Below are 23,713 nucleotides of genomic sequence, written 5' to 3'. Positions count from 1 at the left end.
AGCTAACATAGTGGTTCATACTGCTGTAATGTTATTTGGGTAGTAAGGACAGCCTAGCTAACATAGTGGTTCATACTGCTGTAATGTTATTTGGGTCGTAACATTATGTGTAAAGTAACTTATTGGTAAATTCATTGCTTTATTACATTGCTCAACATTTTCTTAACATTTGTCATAATTAGTTACAGCAAGGAATTTGTATCGGCTCTCGTCTGACTTTTTTCCGCCATTTACTTCAAATCTGAAAACGTTGCGAAGCCACATTTCCTGAAGAATTGCATTATGGGCCGTAAAAGCACAGAAATAGTGTTGTCTGCTTGTATACTTGATATTTTGGCGAATTTAGAACGACATTCGGGAACTTCTGGCATACTAACTAGATCCATAATGTGACCAATAAGCATACGACATACTCAATTTATATCACAAATAGTACGGTAAGGGCAGTTAGTATGAGTATTCCAACACAGCTATTGATTTTCACAATAAAGAAGCAGTTTTATCAGTTGGTTGAATTTCCTACTTAACTTAAAAATAGATGTGTTGGCAGAAAAACCCCAACAGTTAACCTGAGCGACGCAGTATATCAAATCAAATCCAAATGTATTTGAAATGTTTACTTACAAGCCCTTAAGCAACAATGCAGTTCAAGAAAATTGAGAAAATATTTACTAAATAAACTAAAGTAAAAAATAAAATAAAAAGTATCACAATTAAACAACAATAACAAGGTTATACACTGGGGGTACCAGTTTGAGTCTATATGCGAGGTACAGGTCAGTCAAGGAAATGTGTACATGTAGGTAGAGGTAAAGTGACTATGCATAGATAATAAACAGCGAAGTAGCAGCAGTTTAAAAACGAAGGGGGGGGGGGTCAATGTAAATAGTCCAATTGCCATTTGATTAATTGTTCAGCAGTTTTATGGCTTGGGTTTAGAAGCTGTTAAGGTGCCTTTTGGACCTAGATTTGGCGCTCCGGTACCGCTTGCCGTGCGGGAGCAGAGAGAACCGTCAATGACTTGGGTGGCTGGAGTCTTTGACAATCACAAAATACATCCATTAATTGTTTGTGTCCCTGTCACTAACACAGACTGGAGTATAAAATATGTCCTGTCACTACTGGAGTAGAAAATATGTCCTGTCACTACTGGAGTATAAAATGTGTCCCTGTCACTAACACAGACTGGAGTATAAAATATGTCCCTGTCACTAACACAGACTGGAGTATAAAATATGTCCCTGTCACTAACACAGACTGGATTATAAAATATGTCCCTGTCACTAACACAGACTGGAGTATAAAATATGTCCCTGTCACTAACACAGACTGGAGTAAAAAATATGTCCTGTCACTACTGGAGTATAAAATATGTCCCTGTGACTAACACAGACTGGAGTATAAAATATGTCCCTGTCACTAACACAGACTGGAGTATAAAATATGTCCCTGTCACAACTGGAGTATAAAATATGTCCCTGTCACTAACACAGACTGGAGTATAAAATATGTCCCTGTCACTAACACAGACTGGAGTATAAAATATGTCCCTGTCACTAACACAGACTGGAGTATAAAATATGTCCTGTCACTAACACAGACTGGAGTATAAAATATGTCCTGTCACTAACAGACTGGAGTAGAAAATATGTCCCTGTCACTAACACAGACTGGAGTATAAAATATGTCCTGTCACTACTGGAGTATAAAATATGTCCTGTCACTAACACAGACTGGAGTATAAAATATGTCCTGTCACTACTGGAGTATAAAATATGTCCTGTCACTAACACAGACTGGAGTATAAAATATGTCCTGTCACTACTGGAGTATAAAATATGTCCCTGTCACTAACACAGACTGGAGTATAAAATATGTCCCTGTAACTAACACAGACTGGAGTATAAAATATGTCCTGTCACTACTGGAGTATAAAATATGTCCTGTCACTACTGGAGTATAAAATATGTCCCTGTCACTACTGGAGTATAAAATATGTCCTGTCACTAACACAGACTGGAGTATAAAATATGTCCTGTCACTAACACAGACTGGAGTATAAAATATGTCCCTGTCACTAACACAGACTGGAGTATAAAATATGTCCTGTCACTACTGGAGTATAAAACATGTCCTGTCACTAACACAGACTGGAGTATAAAATATGTCCTGTCACTACTGGAGTATAAAATATGTCCTGTCACTACTGGAGTATAAAATATGTCCTGTCACTACTGGAGTATAAAATATGTCCCTGTCACTAACACAGACTGGAGTATAAAATATCTCCCTGTCACTAACACAGACTGGAGTATAAAATATGTCCCTGTCACTAACACAGACTGGATTATAAAATATGTCCCTGTCACTAACACAGACTGGAGTATAAAATATGTCCCTGTCACTAACACAGACTGGAGTAAAAAATATGTCCTGTCACTACTGGAGTATAAAATATGTCCCTGTGACTAACACAGACTGGAGTATAAAATATGTCCCTGTCACTAACACAGACTGGAGTATAAAATATGTCCCTGTCACTAACACAGACTGGAGTATAAAATATGTCCTGTCACTAACACAGACTGGAGTATAAAATATGTCCTGTCACTAACAGACTGGAGTAGAAAATATGTCCCTGTCACTAACACAGACTGGAGTATAAAATATGTCCTGTCACTACTGGAGTATAAAATATGTCCTGTCACTAACACAGACTGGAGTATAAAATATGTCCTGTCACTACTGGAGTATAAAATATGTCCTGTCACTAACACAGACTGGAGTATAAAATATGTCCTGTCACTACTGGAGTATAAAATATGTCCCTGTCACTAACACAGACTGGAGTATAAAATATGTCCCTGTAACTAACACAGACTGGAGTATAAAATATGTCCTGTCACTACTGGAGTATAAAATATGTCCTGTCACTACTGGAGTATAAAATATGTCCCTGTCACTACTGGAGTATAAAATATGTCCTGTCACTAACACAGACTGGAGTATAAAATATGTCCTGTCACTAACACAGACTGGAGTATAAAATATGTCCCTGTCACTAACACAGACTGGAGTATAAAATATGTCCTGTCACTACTGGAGTATAAAACATGTCCTGTCACTAACACAGACTGGAGTATAAAATATGTCCTGTCACTACTGGAGTATAAAATATGTCCTGTCACTACTGGAGTATAAAATATGTCCTGTCACTAACACAGACTGGAGTATAAAATATGTCCTGTCACTACTGGAGTATAAAATATGTCCTGTCACTACCGGAGTATAAAATATGTCCTGTCACTAACACAGACTGGAGTATAAAATATGTCCCTGTCACTAACACAGACTGGAGTATAAAATATGTCCTGTCACTACTGGAGTATAAAACATGTCCTGTCACTAACACAGACTGGAGTATAAAATATGTCCTGTCACTACTGGAGTATAAAATATGTCCTGTCACTAACACAGACTGGAGTATAAAATATGTCCCTGTCACTAACACAGACTGGAGTATAAAATATGTCCTGTCACTAACACAGACTGGAGTATAAAATATGTCCTGTCACTAACACAGACTGGAGTATAAAATATGTCCCTGTCACTAACACAGACTGGAGTATAAAATATGTCCTGTCACTACTGGAGTATAAAATATGTCCCTGTCACTAACACAGACTGGAGTATAAAATATGTCCTGTCACTACTGGAGTATAAAATATGTCCTGTCACTAACACAGACTGGAGTATAAAATATGTCCCTGTCACTAACACAGACTGGAGTATAAAATATGTCCCTGTCACTACTGGAGTATAAAATATGTCCTGTCACTAACACAGACTGGAGTATAAAATATGTCCTGTCACAAACACAGACTGGAGTATGAAATATGTCCTGTCACTAACACAGACTGGAGTATAAAATATGTCCCTGTCACTAACACAGACTGGAGTATAAAATATGTCCCTGTCACTAACACAGACTGGAGTATAAAACATGTCCCTGTCACTAACACAGACTGGAGTATAAAATATGTCCTGTCACTAAGACACACTGGAGTATAAAATATGTCCCTGTCACTAAAACAGGCTGGAGTATAAAATATGTCCTGTCACTACTGGAGTATAAAATATGTCCCTGTCACTAACACAGACTGGAGTATAAAATATATCCTGTCACTAACACTGACTGGAGTATAAAATATGTCCTGTCACTACTGGAGTATAAAATACGTCCTGTCACTACTGGAGTATAAAATATGTCCCTGTCACTACTGGAGTATAAAATATGTCCTGTCACTACTGGAGTATAAAATACGTCCTGTCACTACTGGAGTATAAAATATGTCCCTGTCACTACTGGAGTATAAAATATGTCCTGTCACTAACACAGACTGGAGTATAAAATATGTCCTGTCACTACTGGAGTATAAAATATGTCCTGTCACTAACACAGACTGGAGTATAAAATATGTCCTGTCACTACTGGAGTATAAAATATGTCCCTGTCACTAACACAGACTGGAGTATAAAATATGTCCTGTCACTACTGGAGTATAAAATATGTCCTGTCACTAACACAGACTGGAGTATAAAATATGTCCTGTCACTACTGGAGTATAAAATATGTCCTGTCACTAACACAGACTGGAGTATAAAATATGTCCTGTCACTACTGGAGTATAAAATATGTCCCTGTCACTAACACAGACTGGAGTATAAAATATGTCCCTGTAACTAACACAGACTGGAGTATAAAATATGTCCTGTCACTACTGGAGTATAAAATATGTCCTGTCACTACTGGAGTATAAAATATGTCCCTGTCACTACTGGAGTATAAAATATGTCCTGTCACTAACACAGACTGGAGTATAAAATATGTCCTGTCACTAACACAGACTGGAGTATAAAATATGTCCCTGTCACTAACACAGACTGGAGTATAAAATATGTCCTGTCACTACTGGAGTATAAAACATGTCCTGTCACTAACACAGACTGGAGTATAAAATATGTCCTGTCACTACTGGAGTATAAAATATGTCCTGTCACTACTGGAGTATAAAATATGTCCTGTCACTACTGGAGTATAAAATATGTCCCTGTCACTAACACAGACTGGAGTATAAAATATCTCCCTGTCACTAACACAGACTGGAGTATAAAATATGTCCCTGTCACTAACACAGACTGGATTATAAAATATGTCCCTGTCACTAACACAGACTGGAGTATAAAATATGTCCCTGTCACTAACACAGACTGGAGTAAAAAATATGTCCTGTCACTACTGGAGTATAAAATATGTCCCTGTGACTAACACAGACTGGAGTATAAAATATGTCCCTGTCACTAACACAGACTGGAGTATAAAATATGTCCCTGTCACTAACACAGACTGGAGTATAAAATATGTCCTGTCACTAACACAGACTGGAGTATAAAATATGTCCTGTCACTAACAGACTGGAGTAGAAAATATGTCCCTGTCACTAACACAGACTGGAGTATAAAATATGTCCTGTCACTACTGGAGTATAAAATATGTCCTGTCACTAACACAGACTGGAGTATAAAATATGTCCTGTCACTACTGGAGTATAAAATATGTCCTGTCACTAACACAGACTGGAGTATAAAATATGTCCTGTCACTACTGGAGTATAAAATATGTCCCTGTCACTAACACAGACTGGAGTATAAAATATGTCCCTGTAACTAACACAGACTGGAGTATAAAATATGTCCTGTCACTACTGGAGTATAAAATATGTCCTGTCACTACTGGAGTATAAAATATGTCCCTGTCACTACTGGAGTATAAAATATGTCCTGTCACTAACACAGACTGGAGTATAAAATATGTCCTGTCACTAACACAGACTGGAGTATAAAATATGTCCCTGTCACTAACACAGACTGGAGTATAAAATATGTCCTGTCACTACTGGAGTATAAAACATGTCCTGTCACTAACACAGACTGGAGTATAAAATATGTCCTGTCACTACTGGAGTATAAAATATGTCCTGTCACTACTGGAGTATAAAATATGTCCTGTCACTAACACAGACTGGAGTATAAAATATGTCCTGTCACTACTGGAGTATAAAATATGTCCTGTCACTACCGGAGTATAAAATATGTCCTGTCACTAACACAGACTGGAGTATAAAATATGTCCCTGTCACTAACACAGACTGGAGTATAAAATATGTCCTGTCACTACTGGAGTATAAAACATGTCCTGTCACTAACACAGACTGGAGTATAAAATATGTCCTGTCACTACTGGAGTATAAAATATGTCCTGTCACTAACACAGACTGGAGTATAAAATATGTCCCTGTCACTAACACAGACTGGAGTATAAAATATGTCCTGTCACTAACACAGACTGGAGTATAAAATATGTCCTGTCACTAACACAGACTGGAGTATAAAATATGTCCCTGTCACTAACACAGACTGGAGTATAAAATATGTCCTGTCACTACTGGAGTATAAAATATGTCCCTGTCACTAACACAGACTGGAGTATAAAATATGTCCTGTCACTACTGGAGTATAAAATATGTCCTGTCACTAACACAGACTGGAGTATAAAATATGTCCCTGTCACTAACACAGACTGGAGTATAAAATATGTCCCTGTCACTACTGGAGTATAAAATATGTCCTGTCACTAACACAGACTGGAGTATAAAATATGTCCTGTCACAAACACAGACTGGAGTATGAAATATGTCCTGTCACTAACACAGACTGGAGTATAAAATATGTCCCTGTCACTAACACAGACTGGAGTATAAAATATGTCCCTGTCACTAACACAGACTGGAGTATAAAACATGTCCCTGTCACTAACACAGACTGGAGTATAAAATATGTCCTGTCACTAAGACACACTGGAGTATAAAATATGTCCCTGTCACTAAAACAGGCTGGAGTATAAAATATGTCCTGTCACTACTGGAGTATAAAATATGTCCCTGTCACTAACACAGACTGGAGTATAAAATATATCCTGTCACTAACACTGACTGGAGTATAAAATATGTCCTGTCACTACTGGAGTATAAAATACGTCCTGTCACTACTGGAGTATAAAATATGTCCCTGTCACTACTGGAGTATAAAATATGTCCTGTCACTACTGGAGTATAAAATACGTCCTGTCACTACTGGAGTATAAAATATGTCCCTGTCACTACTGGAGTATAAAATATGTCCCTGTCACTAACACAGACTGGAGTATAAAATATGTCCCTGTCACTACTGGAGTATTAAATATGTCCCTGTCACTAACACAGACTGGAGTATAAAATATGTCCCTGTCACTACTGGAGTATAAAATATGTCCCTGTCACTACTGGAGTATAAAATATGTCCCTGTCACTAACACAGACTGGAGTATAAAATATGTCCCTGTCACTACTGGAGTATAAAATACGTCCTGTCACTACTGGAGTATAAAATATGTCCTGTCACTAACACAGACTGGAGTATAAAATATTTCCCTGTCACTAACACAGACTGGAGTATAAAATATGTCCTGTCACTAAGACAGACTGGAGTATAAAATATGTCCTGTCACTAACACAGACTGGAGTATAAAATATGTCCCTGTCACTAACACAGACTGGAGTATAAAATATGTCCCTGTCACTACTGGAGTATAAAATATGTCCCTGTCACTAACACAGACTGGAGTATAAAATATGTCCTGTCACTACTGGAGTATAAAATATGTCCCTGTCTCTAACACAGACTGGAGTATAAAATATGTCCCTGTCACTAACACAGACTGGAGTATAAAATATGTCCTGTCACTAACACAGACTGGAGTATAAAATATGTCCCTGTCACTAACACAGACTGGAGTATAAAATATGTCCCTGTCACTAACACAGACTGGAGTATAAAATATGTCCCTGTCACTAACACAGACTGGAGTATAAAATATGTCCTGTCACTAACACAGACTGGAGTATAAAATATGTCCTGTCTCTACTGGAGTATAAAATATGTCCCTGTCTCTAACACAGACTGGAGTATAAAATATGTCCCTGTCACTAACACAGACTGGAGTATAAAATATGTCCTGTCACTACTGGAGTATAAAATATGTCCTGTCACTACTGGAGTATAAAATATGTCCCTGTCACTACTGGAGTATAAAATATGTCCTGTCACTAACACAGACTGGAGTATAAAATATGTCCCTGTCACTAACACAGACTGGAGTATAAAATATGTCCCTGTCACTACTGGAGTATAAAATATGTCCTGTCACTAACACAGACTGGAGTATAAAATATGTCCCTGTCACTAACACAGACTGGAGTATAAAATATATCCCTGTCACTAACACAGACTGGAGTATAAAATATGTCCTGTCACTACTGGAGTATAAAACATGTCCTGTCACTAACACAGACTGGAGTATAAAATATGTCCCTGTCACTAACACAGACTGGAGTATAAAATATGTCCTGTCACTAACAGACTGGAGTATAAAATATGTCCCTGTGTGTGTCACCTTTGTGAGGAGACGGGGAGTAACATTGACGACAAGATGTTGCAGCTTACTAACGGGAGATGAGAGGGAGCTATTGTTCCAGATATAACTCACAGTAAGTATCCCTGTCCTCATGAATATCCCTCCTCATTGGAGAGAAACCAACGCTCTCCGTTCACTGCTGCCTTGGATCCAGTGTGGGGGTAATAGCCGTGCTTCCTCCACACTGAGACAAATGTCGTTTTCAGCACTCAAGACGCCACTATGACTATAAAAACAACTTCAGTGATGTTCATGCAATTATTTTCAGCCAATGTAGGGAAAATGGGCCCAAAAACAAGAAAGGCAGAGAGCACCCGTGACATCCCCGAAGGCACTATGAGCGAGAGAGAGAGAGATGTGAAAATTGCTATTTCACACTTGTTTAGCCTGAGAAATATTTTTTTCTATGTATGTTATCATGTAAATCGATATGTGATCTGAGGGAAAGGGACGACATCTCAATCACAATCTGTGCCTCCTTGCATCCCAAATGCCAACCTATTTCCTATATAGTGCACTACTTTTGAACTTTACCTTAAGATTCATCCCACATGGCACCCTATTCCATTTATTGAGCATATAGGCTCAATAAATGGAACAGGGTGCCATGTGGGATGAATCTTAAGGTAAAGTAGTGCACTATGTAGGGAATAGGGTGCCATGTGGGATGTATCGTCAGGAAAAGTAGTGCACTATGTAGGGAATAGGGTGCCATGTGGGATGTATCTTCAGGTAAAGTAGTGCACTACGTAGGGAATAGGGTGCCATGTGGGATGTATCTTAAGGTAAAGTAGTGCACTGTGTAGGGATTAGAGTGCCATTTGGGATACAATCCTTGGGTAGGAAAACACAAAGGGATTAGTATTGATGGGTTGGTTGTTTTACAACAAAACTATGTGGCAAACAGACTGGGTTGGCTTAGATTGTTGACATCATGTAAACTATTTTTTGTCTCCAATGTTTGTTGAAAACATAAATACATTTTCACAATGAGCACCTGTTGTCTCTCAAATACATTGTTACAGTTGTTGGTTAGCTAGCATATTAACATAGACATGACATCAGTCAAAACACCTAAAAACTAGACATGGTATCAAGAAGAAAATGCAATGAGCTGAAAGAGGCCACCTACGATTCCCGACATGGCAGCTTCTCGTCATTTTTCATAACAACGCACACCTTCCGGCCACATCGATGAGAACCTTGTATTTGTGTGGTATTTATTATGGATTCCCATTAGTTCCTGCCAAGGCAGCAGCTACTCTTCCTGGGGTTTATTATGGATCCCCATTAGTTCCTGCCAAGGCAGCAGCTACTCTTCCTGGGGTTTATTATGGATCCCCATTAGTTCCTCTCAAGGCAGCAGCATCTCTTCCTGGGGTTTATTATGGAACCCCATTAGTTCCTGCCAAGCCAGCAGCTACTCTTCCTGGGGTTTATTATGGATCCCCATTAGTTCCTGCCAAGGCAGCAGCATCTCTTCCTGGGGTTTATTATGGAACCCTATTAGTTCCTGCCAAGCCAGCAGCATCTCTTCCTGGGGTTTATTATGGATCCCCATTAGTTCCTGCCAAGCCAGCAGCTACTCTTCCTGGGGTTTATTATGGATCCCCATTAGTTCCTGCCAAGGCAGCAGCATCTCTTCCTGGGGTTTATTATGGATCCCAATTAGTTCCTGCCAAGGCAGCAGCTACTCTTCCTGGGGTTTATTATGGATCCCCATTAGTTCCTGCCAAGGCAGCAGCATCTCTTCCTGGGGTTTATTATGGATCCCCATTAGTTCCTGCCAAGGCAGCAGCTACTCTTCCTGGGGTTTATTATGGATCCCCATTAGTTCCTGCCAAGGCAGCAGCTACTCTTCCTGGGGTTTATTATGGATCCCAATTCGTTCCTGTCAAGTCAGCAGCTACTCTTCCTGGGGTTTATTATGGATCCCCATTACTTCCTGCCAAGGCAGCAGCTTCTCTTCCTGGGGTTTATTATGGATCCCCATTAGTTCCTGCCAAGGCAGCAGCTACTCTTCCTGGGGTTTATTATGGATCCCAATTCGTTCCTGTCAAGTCAGCAGCTACTCTTCCTGGGGTTTATTATGGATCCCCATTAGTTCCTGCCAAGGCAGCAGCTTCTCTTCCTGGGGTTTATTATGGATCCCCATTAGTTCCTGCCAAGGCAGCAGCTACTCTTCCTGGGGTTTATTATGGATCCCAATTCGTTCCTGTCAAGTCAGCAGCTACTCTTCCTGGGGTTTATTATGGATCCCCATTAGTTCCTGCCAAGGCAGCAGCATCTCTTCCTGGGGTTTATTATGGATCCCCATTAGTTCCTGACAAGGCAGCAGCTTCTCTTCCTGGGGTTTATTATGGATCCCCATTAGTTCCTGCCAAGGCAGCTGCTACTCTTCCTGGGGTTTATTATGGATCCCCATTAGTTCCTGCCAAGGCAGCAGCTACTCTTCCTGGGGTTTATTATGGATCCCCATTCGTTCCTGCCAAGCCAGTAGCTACTCTTCCTGGGGTTTATTATGGATCCCCATTAGTTCCTGTCAAGGCAGCAGCTACTCTTCCTGGGGTTTATTATGGATCCCCATTAGTTCCTTCCAAGGCAGCAGCTACTCTTCCTGGGGTTTATTATGGATCCCCATTAGTTCCTCTCAAGGCAGCAGCTACTCTTCCTGGGGTTTATTATGGATCCCAATTCGTTCCTGTCAAGTCAGCAGCTACTCTTCCTGGGGTTTATTATGGATCCCCATTAGTTCCTGCCAAGGCAGCAGCTTCTCTTCCTGGGGTTTATTATGGATCCCCATTAGTTCCTGCCAAGGCAGCAGCTACTCTTCCTGGGGTTTATTATGGATCCCAATTCGTTCCTGTCAAGTCAGCAGCTACTCTTCCTGGGGTTTATTATGGATCCCCATTAGTTCCTGCCAAGGCAGCAGCTTCTCTTCCTGGGGTTTATTATGGATTCCCATTAGTTCCTGCCAAGGCAGCAGCTAGTCTTCCTGGGGTTTATTATGGATCCCCATTAGTTCCTGCCAAGGCAGCAGCATCTCTTCCTGGGGTTTATTATGGATCCCCATTAGTTACTGACAAGGCAGCAGCTTCTCTTCCTGGGGTTTATTATGGATCCCCATTAGTTCCTGCCAAGGCAGCTGCTACTCTTCCAGGGGTTTATTATGGATCCCCATTAGTTCCTGCCAAGGCAGCAGCTACTCTTCCTGGGGTTTATTATGGATCCCCATTCGTTCCTGCCAAGCCAGTAGCTACTCTTCCTGGGGTTTATTATGGATCCCCATTAGTTCCTGCCAAGGCAGCTGCTACTCTTCCTGGGGTTTATTATGGATCCCCATTAGTTCCTGCCAAGGCAGCAGCTACTCTTCCTGGGGTTTATTATGGATCCCCATTCGTTCCTGCCAAGCCAGTAGCTACTCTTCCTGGGGTTTATTATGGATCCCCATTAGTTCCTGTCAAGGCAGCAGCTACTCTTCCTGGGGTTTATTATGGATCCCCATTAGTTCCTTCCAAGGCAGCAGCTACTCTTCCTTGGGTTTATTATGGATCCCCATTAGTTCCTGTCAAGGCAGCAGCTACTCTTCCTGGGGTTTATTATGGATCCCCATTAGTTCCTCTCAAGGCAGCAGCTACTCTTCCTGGGGTTTATTATGGATCCCAATTCGTTCCTGTCAAGTCAGCAGCTACTCTTCCTGGGGTTTATTATGGATCCCCATTCGTTCCTGCCAAGCCAGTAGCTACTCTTCCTGGGGTTTATTATGGATCCCCATTAGTTCCTGTCAAGGCAGCAGCTACTCTTCCTGGGGTTTATTATGGATCCCCATTAGTTCCTTCCAAGGCAGCAGCTACTCTTCCTTGGGTTTATTATGGATCCCCATTAGTTCCTGTCAAGGCAGCAGCTACTCTTCCTGGGGTTTATTATGGATCCCCATTAGTTCCTCTCAAGGCAGCAGCTACTCTTCCTGGGGTTTATTATGGATCCCAATTCGTTCCTGTCAAGTCAGCAGCTACTCTTCCTGGGGTTTATTATGGATCCCCATTAGTTCCTGCCAAGGCAGCAGCTTCTCTTCCTGGGGTTTATTATGGATCCCCATTAGTTCCTGCCAAGGCAGCAGCTACTCTTCCTGGGGTTTATTATGGATCCCAATTCGTTCCTGTCAAGTCAGCAGCTACTCTTCCTGGGGTTTATTATGGATCCCCATTAGTTCCTGCCAAGGCAGCAGCATCTCTTCCTGGGGTTTATTATGGATCCCCATTAGTTCCTGACAAGGCAGCAGCTTCTCTTCCTGGGGTTTATTATGGATCCCCATTAGTTCCTGCCAAGGCAGCTGCTACTCTTCCTGGGGTTTATTATGGATCCCCATTAGTTCCTGCCAAGGCAGCAGCTACTCTTCCTGGGGTTTATTATGGATCCCCATTCGTTCCTGCCAAGCCAGTAGCTACTCTTCCTGGGGTTTATTATGGATCCCCATTAGTTCCTGTCAAGGCAGCAGCTACTCTTCCTGGGGTTTATTATGGATCCCCATTAGTTCCTTCCAAGGCAGCAGCTACTCTTCCTTGGGTTTATTATGGATCCCCATTAGTTCCTGTCAAGGCAGCAGCTACTCTTCCTGGGGTTTATTATGGATCCCCATTAGTTCCTCTCAAGGCAGCAGCTACTCTTCCTGGGGTTTATTATGGATCCCAATTCGTTCCTGTCAAGTCAGCAGCTACTCTTCCTGGGGTTTATTATGGATCCCCATTAGTTCCTGCCAAGGCAGCAGCTTCTCTTCCTGGGGTTTATTATGGATCCCCATTAGTTCCTGCCAAGGCAGCAGCTACTCTTCCTGGGGTTTATTATGGATCCCAATTCGTTCCTGTCAAGTCAGCAGCTACTCTTCCTGGGGTTTATTATGGATCCCCATTAGTTCCTGCCAAGGCAGCAGCTTCTCTTCCTGGGGTTTATTATGGATTCCCATTAGTTCCTGCCAAGGCAGCAGCTAGTCTTCCTGGGGTTTATTATGGATCCCCATTAGTTCCTGCCAAGGCAGCAGCATCTCTTCCTGGGGTTTATTATGGATCCCCATTAGTTACTGACAAGGCAGCAGCTTCTCTTCCTGGGGTTTATTATGGATCCCCATTAGTTCCTGCCAAGGCAGCTGCTACTCTTCCAGGGGTTTATTATGGATCCCCATTAGTTCCTGCCAAGGCAGCAGCTACTCTTCCTGGGGTTTATTATGGATCCCCATTCGTTCCTGCCAAGCCAGTAGCTACTCTTCCTGGGGTTTATTATGGATCCCCATTAGTTCCTGCCAAGGCAGCTGCTACTCTTCCTGGGGTTTATTATGGATCCCCATTAGTTCCTGCCAAGGCAGCAGCTACTCTTCCTGGGGTTTATTATGGATCCCCATTCGTTCCTGCCAAGCCAGTAGCTACTCTTCCTGGGGTTTATTATGGATCCCCATTAGTTCCTGTCAAGGCAGCAGCTACTCTTCCTGGGGTTTATTATGGATCCCCATTAGTTCCTTCCAAGGCAGCAGCTACTCTTCCTTGGGTTTATTATGGATCCCCATTAGTTCCTGTCAAGGCAGCAGCTACTCTTCCTGGGGTTTATTATGGATCCCCATTAGTTCCTCTCAAGGCAGCAGCTACTCTTCCTGGGGTTTATTATGGATCCCAATTCGTTCCTGTCAAGTCAGCAGCTACTCTTCCTGGGGTTTATTATGGATCCCCATTCGTTCCTGCCAAGCCAGTAGCTACTCTTCCTGGGGTTTATTATGGATCCCCATTAGTTCCTGTCAAGGCAGCAGCTACTCTTCCTGGGGTTTATTATGGATCCCCATTAGTTCCTTCCAAGGCAGCAGCTACTCTTCCTTGGGTTTATTATGGATCCCCATTAGTTCCTGTCAAGGCAGCAGCTACTCTTCCTGGGGTTTATTATGGATCCCCATTAGTTCCTCTCAAGGCAGCAGCTACTCTTCCTGGGGTTTATTATGGATCCCAATTCGTTCCTGTCAAGTCAGCAGCTACTCTTCCTGGGGTTTATTATGGATCCCCATTAGTTCCTGCCAAGGCAGCAGCTTCTCTTCCTGGGGTTTATTATGGATCCCCATTAGTTCCTGCCAAGGCAGCAGCTACTCTTCCTGGGGTTTATTATGGATCCCAATTCGTTCCTGTCAAGTCAGCAGCTACTCTTCCTGGGGTTTATTATGGATCCCCATTAGTTCCTGCCAAGGCAGCAGCTTCTCTTCCTGGGGTTTATTATGGATTCCCATTAGTTCCTGCCAAGGCAGCAGCTAGTCTTCCTGGGGTTTATTATGGATCCCCATTAGTTCCTGCCAAGGCAGCAGCATCTCTTCCTGGGGTTTATTATGGATCCCCATTAGTTACTGACAAGGCAGCAGCTTCTCTTCCTGGGGTTTATTATGGATCCCCATTAGTTCCTGCCAAGGCAGCTGCTACTCTTCCAGGGGTTTATTATGGATCCCCATTAGTTCCTGCCAAGGCAGCAGCTACTCTTCCTGGGGTTTATTATGGATCCCCATTCGTTCCTGCCAAGCCAGTAGCTACTCTTCCTGGGGTTTATTATGGATCCCCATTAGTTTCTGTCAAGGCAGCAGCTACTCTTCCTGGGGTTTATTATGGATCCCCATTAGTTCCTTCCAAGGCAGCAGCTACTCTTCCTGGGGTTTATTATGGATCCCCATTAGTTCCTGCCAAGCCAGCAGCTACTCTTCCTGGGGTTTATTATGGATCCCAATTCGTTCCTGTCAAGTCAGCAGCTACTCTTCCTGGGGTTTATTATGGATCCCCATTAGTTCCTGCCAAGGCAGCAGCTTCCCTTCCTGGGGTTTATTATGGATTCCCATTAGTTCCTGCCAAGGCAGCAGCTTCTCTTCCTGGGGTTTATTATGGATCCCCATTAGTTCCTGCCAAGGCAGCAGCATCTCTTCCAGGGGTTTATTATGGATCCCCATTAGTTCCTGACAAGGCAGCAGCTTCTCTTCCTGGGGTTTATTATGGATCCCCATTAGTTCCTGCCAAGGCAGCTGCTACTCTTCCTGGGGTTTATTATGGATCCCCATTAGTTCCTGCCATGGCAGCAGCTACTCTTCCTGGGGTTTATTATGGATCCCCATTCGTTCCTGCCAAGCCAGTAGCTACTCTTCCTGGGGTTTATTATGGATCCCCATTAGTTCCTGTCAAGGCAGCAGCTACTCTTCCTGGGGTTTATTATGGATCCCCATTAGTTCCTTCCAAGGCAGCAGCTACTCTTCCTGGGGTTTATTATGGATCCCCATTAGTTCCTGTCAAGGCAGCAGCTACTCTTCCTGGGGTTTATTATGGATCCCCATTAGTTCCTGCCAAGGCAGCAGCTACTCTTCCTGGGGTTTATTATGGATCCCCATTAGTTCCTCTCAAGGCAGCAGCATCTCTTCCTGGGGTTTATTATGGAACCCCATTAGTTCCTGCCAAGCCAGCAGCTACTCTTCCTGGGGTTTATTATGGATCCCCATTAGTTCCTGCCAAGGCAGCAGCATCTCTTCCTGGGGTTTATTATGGAACCCCATTAGTTCCTGCCAAGCCAGCAGCATCTCTTCCTGGGGTTTATTATGGATCCCCATTAGTTCCTGCCAAGCCAGCAGCTACTCTTCCTGGGGTTTATTATGGATCCCCATTAGTTCCTGCCAAGGCAGCAGCATCTCTTCCTGGGGTTTATTATGGATCCCCATTAGTTCCTGCCAAGGCAGCAGCTACTCTTCCTGGGGTTTATTATGGATCCCCATTAGTTCCTGCCAAGGCAGCAGCTACTCTTCCTGGGGTTTATTATGGATCCCAATTCGTTCCTGTCAAGTCAGCAGCTACTCTTCCTGGGGTTTATTATGGATCCCCATTAGTTCCTGCCAAGACAGCAGCTTCTCTTCCTGGGGTTTATTATGGATCCCCATTAGTTCCTGCCAAGCCAGCAGCTACTCTTCCTGGGGTTTATTATGGATCCCCATTAGTTCCTGCCAAGGCAGCAGCATCTCTTCCTGGGGTTTATTATGGATCCCCATTAGTTCCTGCCAAGGCAGCAGCTACTCTTCCTGGGGTTTATTATGGATCCCCATTAGTTCCTGCCAAGGCAGCAGCTACTCTTCCTGGGGTTTATTATGGATCCCAATTCGTTCCTGTCAAGTCAGCAGCTACTCTTCCTGGGGTTTATTATGGATCCCCATTAGTTCCTGCCAAGGCAGCAGCTTCTCTTCCTGGGGTTTATTATGGATTCCCATTAGTTCCTGCCAAGGCAGCAGCTAGTCTTCCTGGGGTTTATTATGGATCCCCATTAGTTCCTGCCAAGGCAGCAGCATCTCTTCCTGGGGTTTATTATGGATCCCCATTCGTTCCTGCCAAGCCAGTAGCTACTCTTCCTGGGGTTTATTATGGATCCCCATTAGTTCCTGTCAAGGCAGCAGCTACTCTTCCTGGGGTTTATTATGGATCCCCATTAGTTCCTTCCAAGGCAGCAGCTACTCTTCCTGGGGTTTATTATGGATCCCCATTAGTTCCTGTCAAGGCAGCAGCTACTCTTCCTGGGGTTTATTATGGATCCACATTAGTTCCTCTCAAGGCAGCAGCATCTCTTCCTGGGGTTTATTATGGATCCCCATTAGTTCCTGTCAAGGCAGCAGCTACTCTTCCTGGGGTTTATTATGGATCCCCATTAGTTCCTGTCAAGGCAGCAGCTACTCTTTCTGGGGTTTATTATGGATCCCCATTAGTTCCTCTCAAGGCAGCAGCTACTCTTCCTGGGGTTTATTATTGATCCCAATTCGTTCCTGTCAAGTCAGCAGCTACTCTTCCTGGGGTTTATTATGGATCCCCATTAGTTCCTGCCAAGGCAGCAGCTTCTCTTCCTGGGGTTTATTATGGATCCCCATTAGTTCCTGCCAAGGCAGCAGCTACTCTTCCTGGGGTTTATTATGGATCCCAATTCGTTCATGTCAAGTCAGCAGCTACTCTTCCTGGGGTTTATTATGGATCCCCATTCGTTCCTGCCAAGCCAGTAGCTACTCTTTCTGGGGTTTATTATGGATCCCCATTAGTTCCTGTCAAGGCAGCAGCTACTCTTCCTGGGGTTTATTATGGATCCCCATTAGTTCCTGTCAAGGCAGCAGCTACTCTTCCTGGGGTTTATTATGGATCCCCATTAGTTCCTTCCAAGGCAGCAGCTACTCTTCCTGGGGTTTATTATGGATCCCCATTAGTTCCTGCCAAGGCAGCAGCTACTCTTCCTGGGGTTTATTATGGATCCCAATTCGTTCATGTCAAGTCAGCAGCTACTCTTCCTGGGGTTTATTATGGATCCCCATTCGTTCCTGCCAAGCCAGTAGCTACTCTTTCTGGGGTTTATTATGGATCCCCATTAGTTCCTGTCAAGGCAGCAGCTACTCTTCCTGGGGTTTATTATGGATCCTCATTAGTTCCTGTCAAGGCAGCAGCTACTCTTCCTGGGGTTTATTATGGATCCCCATTAGTTCCTTCCAAGGCAGCAGCTACTCTTCCTGGGGTTTATTATGGATCCCCATTAGTTCCTGTCAAGGCAGCAGCTACTCTTCCTGGGGTTTATTATGGATCCCCATTAGTTCCTGTCAAGGCAGCAGCTACTCTTCCTGGGGTTTATTATGGATCCCCATTAGTTCCTGTCAAGGCAGCAGCTACTCTTCCTGGGGTTTATTATGGATCCCCATTAGTTCCTCTCAAGGCAGCAGCTACTCTTCCTGGGGTTTATTATGGATCCCAATTTGTTCCTGTCAAGTCAGCAGCTACTCTTCCTGGGGTTTATTATGGATCCCCATTAGTTCCTGCCAAGGCAGCAGCTTCTCTTCCTGGGGTTTATTATGGATCCCCATTAGTTCCTGCCAAGGCAGCAGCTACTCTTCCTGGGGTTTATTATGGATCCCATTTCGTTCATGTCAAGTCAGCAGCTACTCTTCCTGGGGTTTATTATGGATCCCCATTAGTTCCTGACAAGGCAGTAGCTTCTCTTCCTGGGGTTTATTATGGATTCCCATTAGTTCCTGCCAAGGCAGCAGCTAGTCTTCCTGGGGTTTATTATGGATCCCCATTAGTTCCTGCCAAGGCAGCAGCATCTCTTCCTGGGGTTTATTATGGATCCCCATTAGTTCCTGACAAGGCAGCAGCTTCTCTTCCTGGGGTTTATTATGAATCCCCATTAGTTCCTGCCAAGGCAGCTGCTACTCTTCCTGGGGTTTATTATGGATCCCCATTAGTTCCTGCCAAGGCAGCAGCTACTCTTCCTGGGGTTTATTATGGATCCCCATTCGTTCCTGCCAAGCCAGTAGCTACTCTTCCTGGGGTTTATTATGGATCCCCATTAGTTCCTGTCAAGGCAGCAGCTACTCTTCCTGGGGTTTATTATGGATCCCCATTAGTTCCTTCCAAGGCAGCAGCTACTCTTCCTGGGGTTTATTATGGATCCCCATTAGTTCCTGTCAAGGCAGCAGCTACTCTTCCTGGGGTTTATTATGGATCCCCATTAGTTCCTCTCAAGGCAGCAGCTACTCTTCCTGGGGTTTATTATGGATCCCAATTCGTTCCTGTCAAGTCAGCAGCTACTCTTCCTGGGGTTTATTATGGATCCCCATTAGTTCCTGCCAAGGCAGCAGCTTCTCTTCCTGGGGTTTATTATGGATCCCCATTAGTTCCTGCCAAGGCAGCAGCTACTCTTCCTGGGGTTTATTATGGATCCCAATTCGTTCCTGTCAAGTCAGCAGCTACTCTTCCTGGGGTTTATTATGGATCCCCATTAGTTCCTGCCAAGGCAGCAGCTTCTCTTCCTGGGGTTTATTATGGATTCCCATTAGTTCCTGCCAAGGCAGCAGCAAGTCTTCCTGGGGTTTATTATGGATCCCCATTAGTTCCTGCCAAGGCAGCAGCATCTCTTCCTGGGGTTTATTATGGATCCCCATTAGTTCCTGACAAGGCAGCAGCTTCTCTTCCTGGGGTTTATTATGGATCCCCATTAGTTCCTGCCAAGGCAGCTGCTACTCTTCCTGGGGTTTATTATGGATCCCCATTAGTTCCTGCCAAGGCAGCAGCTACTCTACCTGGGGTTTATTATGGATCCCCATTCGTTCCTGCCAAGCCAGTAGCTACTCTTCCTGGGGTTTATTATGGATCCCCATTAGTTTCTGTCAAGGCAGCAGCTACTCTTCCTGGGGTTTATTATGGATCCCTATTAGTTCCTGCCAAGGCAGCAGCTTCTCTTCCTGGGGTTTATTATGGATCCCCATTAGTTCCTGCCAAGGCAGCAGCTACTCTTCCTGGGGTTTATTATGGATCCCAATTCGTTCCTGTCAAGTCAGCAGCTACTCTTCCTGGGGTTTATTATGGATCCCCATTAGTTCCTGCCAAGGCAGCAGCTTCTCTTCCTGGTGTTTATTATGGATTCCCATTAGTTCCTGCCAAGGCAGCAGCAAGTCTTCCTGGGGTTTATTATGGATCCCCATTAGTTCCTGCCAAGGCAGCAGCATCTCTTCCTGGGGTTTATTATGGATCCCCATTAGTTCCTGACAAGGCAGCAGCTTCTCTTCCTGGGGTTTATTATGGATCCCCATTAGTTCCTGCCAAGGCAGCTGCTACTCTTCCTGGGGTTTATTATGGATCCCCATTAGTTCCTGCCAAGGCAGCAGCTACTCTTCCTGGGGTTTATTATGGATCCCCATTCGTTCCTGCCAAGCCAGTAGCTACTCTTCCTGGGGTTTATTATGGATCCCCATTAGTTTCTGTCAAGGCAGCAGCTACTCTTCCTGGGGTTTATTATGGATCCCTATTAGTTCCTGCCAAGGCAGCAGCTTCTCTTCCTGGGGTTTATTATGGATCCCCATTAGTTCCTGCCAAGGCAGCAGCTACTCTTCCTGGGGTTTATTATGGATCCCAATTCGTTCCTGTCAAGTCAGCAGCTAATCTTCCTGGGGTTTATTATGGATCCCCATTAGTTCCTGCCAAGGCAGCAGCATCTCTTCCTGGGGTTTATTATGGATCCCCATTAGTTCCTGACAAGGCAGCAGCTTCTCTTCCTGGGGTTTATTATGGATCCCCATTAGTTCCTGCCAAGGCAGCAGCTTCTCTTCCTGGGGTTTATTATGGATCCCCATTAGTTCCTGCCAAGGCAGCAGCTTCTCTTCCTGGGGTTTATTATGGATTCCCATTAGTTCCTGCCAAGGCAGCAGCTAGTCTTCCTGGGGTTTATTATGGATCCCCATTAGTTCCTGCCAAGGCAGCAGCATCTCTTCCTGGGGTTTATTATGGATCCCCATTAGTTCCTGCCAAGGCAGAAGCATGTCTTCCTGGGGTTTATTATGGATCCCCATTAGTTCCTGACAAGGCAGCAGCTTCTCTTCCTGGGGTTTATTATGGATCCCCATTAGTTCCTGCCAAGGCAGCTGCTACTCTTCCTGGGGTTTATTATGGATCCCCATTAGTTCCTGCCAAGGCAGCAGCTACTCTTCCTGGGGTTTATTATGGATCCCCATTCGTTCCTGCCAAGCCAGTAGCTACTCTTTCTGGGGTTTATTATGGATCCCCATTAGTTCCTGTCAAGGCAGCAGCTACTCTTCCTGGGGTTTATTATGGATCCCCATTAGTTCCTGTCAAGGCAGCAGCTACTCTTCCTGGGGTTTATTATGGATCCCCATTAGTTCCTTCCAAGGCAGCAGCTACTCTTCCTGGGGTTTATTATGGATCCCCATTAGTTCCTGCCAAGGCAGCAGCTACTCTTCCTGGGGTTTATTATGGATCCCAATTCGTTCATGTCAAGTCAGCAGCTACTCTTCCTGGGGTTTATTATGGATCCCCATTCGTTCCTGCCAAGCCAGTAGCTACTCTTTCTGGGGTTTATTATGGATCCCCATTAGTTCCTGTCAAGGCAGCAGCTACTCTTCCTGGGGTTTATTATGGATCCCCATTAGTTCCTGTCAAGGCAGCAGCTACTCTTCCTGGGGTTTATTATGGATCCCCATTAGTTCCTTCCAAGGCAGCAGCTACTCTTCCTGGGGTTTATTATGGATCCCCATTAGTTCCTGTCAAGGCAGCAGCTACTCTTCCTGGGGTTTATTATGGATCCCCATTAGTTCCTGTCAAGGCAGCAGCTACTCTTCCTGGGGTTTATTATGGATCCCCATTAGTTCCTGTCAAGGCAGCAGCTACTCATCCTGGGGTTTATTATGGATCCCCATTAGTTCCTGTCAAGGCAGCAGCTACTCTTCCTGGGGTTTATTATGGATCCCCATTAGTTCCTCTCAAGGCAGCAGCTACTCTTCCTGGGGTTTATTATGGATCCCAATTTGTTCCTGTCAAGTCAGCAGCTACTCTTCCTGGGGTTTATTATGGATCCCCATTAGTTCCTGCCAAGGCAGCAGCTTCTCTTCCTGGGGTTTATTATGGATCCCCATTAGTTCCTGCCAAGGCAGCAGCTACTCTTCCTGGGGTTTATTATGGATCCCATTTCGTTCATGTCAAGTCAGCAGCTACTCTTCCTGGGGTTTATTATGGATCCCCATTAGTTCCTGACAAGGCAGCAGCTTCTCTTCCTGGGGTTTATTATGGATTCCCATTAGTTCCTGCCAAGGCAGCAGCTAGTCTTCCTGGGGTTTATTATGGATCCCCATTAGTTCCTGCCAAGGCAGCAGCATCTCTTCCTGGGGTTTATTATGGATCCCCATTAGTTCCTGACAAGGCAGCAGCTTCTCTTCCTGGGGTTTATTATGAATCCCCATTAGTTCCTGCCAAGGCAGCTGCTACTCTTCCTGGGGTTTATTATGGATCCCCATTAGTTCCTGCCAAGGCAGCAGCTACTCTTCCTGGGGTTTATTATGGATCCCCATTCGTTCCTGCCAAGCCAGTAGCTACTCTTCCTGGGGTTTATTATGGATCCCCATTAGTTCCTGTCAAGGCAGCAGCTACTCTTCCTGGGGTTTATTATGGATCCCCATTAGTTCCTTCCAAGGCAGCAGCTACTCTTCCTGGGGTTTATTATGGATCCCCATTAGTTCCTGTCAAGGCAGCAGCTACTCTTCCTGGGGTTTATTATGGATCCCCATTAGTTCCTCTCAAGGCAGCAGCTACTCTTCCTGGGGTTTATTATGGATCCCAATTCGTTCCTGTCAAGTCAGCAGCTACTCTTCCTGGGGTTTATTATGGATCCCCATTAGTTCCTGCCAAGGCAGCAGCTTCTCTTCCTGGGGTTTATTATGGATCCCCATTAGTTCCTGCCAGGGCAGCAGCTACTCTTCCTGGGGTTTATTATGGATCCCAATTCGTTCCTGTCAAGTCAGCAGCTACTCTTCCTGGGGTTTATTATGGATCCCCATTAGTTCCTGCCAAGGCAGCAGCTTCTCTTCCTGGGGTTTATTATGGATTCCCATTAGTTCCTGCCAAGGCAGCAGCAAGTCTTCCTGGGGTTTATTATGGATCCCCATTAGTTCCTGCCAAGGCAGCAGCATCTCTTCCTGGGGTTTATTATGGATCCCCATTAGTTCCTGACAAGGCAGCAGCTTCTCTTCCTGGGGTTTATTATGGATCCCCATTAGTTCCTGCCAAGGCAGCTGCTACTCTTCCTGGGGTTTATTATGGATCCCCATTAGTTCCTGCCAAGGCAGCAGCTACTCTACCTGGGGTTTATTATGGATCCCCATTCGTTCCTGCCAAGCCAGTAGCTACTCTTCCTGGGGTTTATTATGGATCCCCATTAGTTTCTGTCAAGGCAGCAGCTACACTTCCTGGGGTTTATTATGGATTCCCATTAGTTTCTGCCAAGGCAGCAGCTTCTCTTCCTGGGGTTTATTATGGATCCCCATTAGTTCCTGCCAAGGCAGCAGCATCTCTTCCTGGGGTTTATTATGGATCCCCATTAGTTCCTGACAAGGCAGCAGCTTCTCTTCCTGGGGTTTATTATGGATCCCCATTAGTTCCTGCCAAGGCAGCTGCTACTCTTCCTGGGGTTTATTATGGATCCCCATTAGTTCCTGCCAAGGCAGCAGCTACTCTTCCTGGGGTTTATTATGGATCCCCATTCGTTCCTGCCAAGGCAGCTGCTACTCTTCCTGGGGTTTATTATGGATCCCCATTAGTTCCTGCCAAGGCAGCAGCTACT

The sequence above is a fragment of the Oncorhynchus mykiss genome, chromosome 24 (assembly GCF_013265735.2).
Source record: "Oncorhynchus mykiss isolate Arlee chromosome 24, USDA_OmykA_1.1, whole genome shotgun sequence".
Lineage (NCBI taxonomy): Eukaryota > Metazoa > Chordata > Actinopteri > Salmoniformes > Salmonidae > Oncorhynchus > Oncorhynchus mykiss.
The sequence above is the reverse complement of the archived record's forward strand: the minus strand, read 5'-3'. Positions refer to the sequence as shown.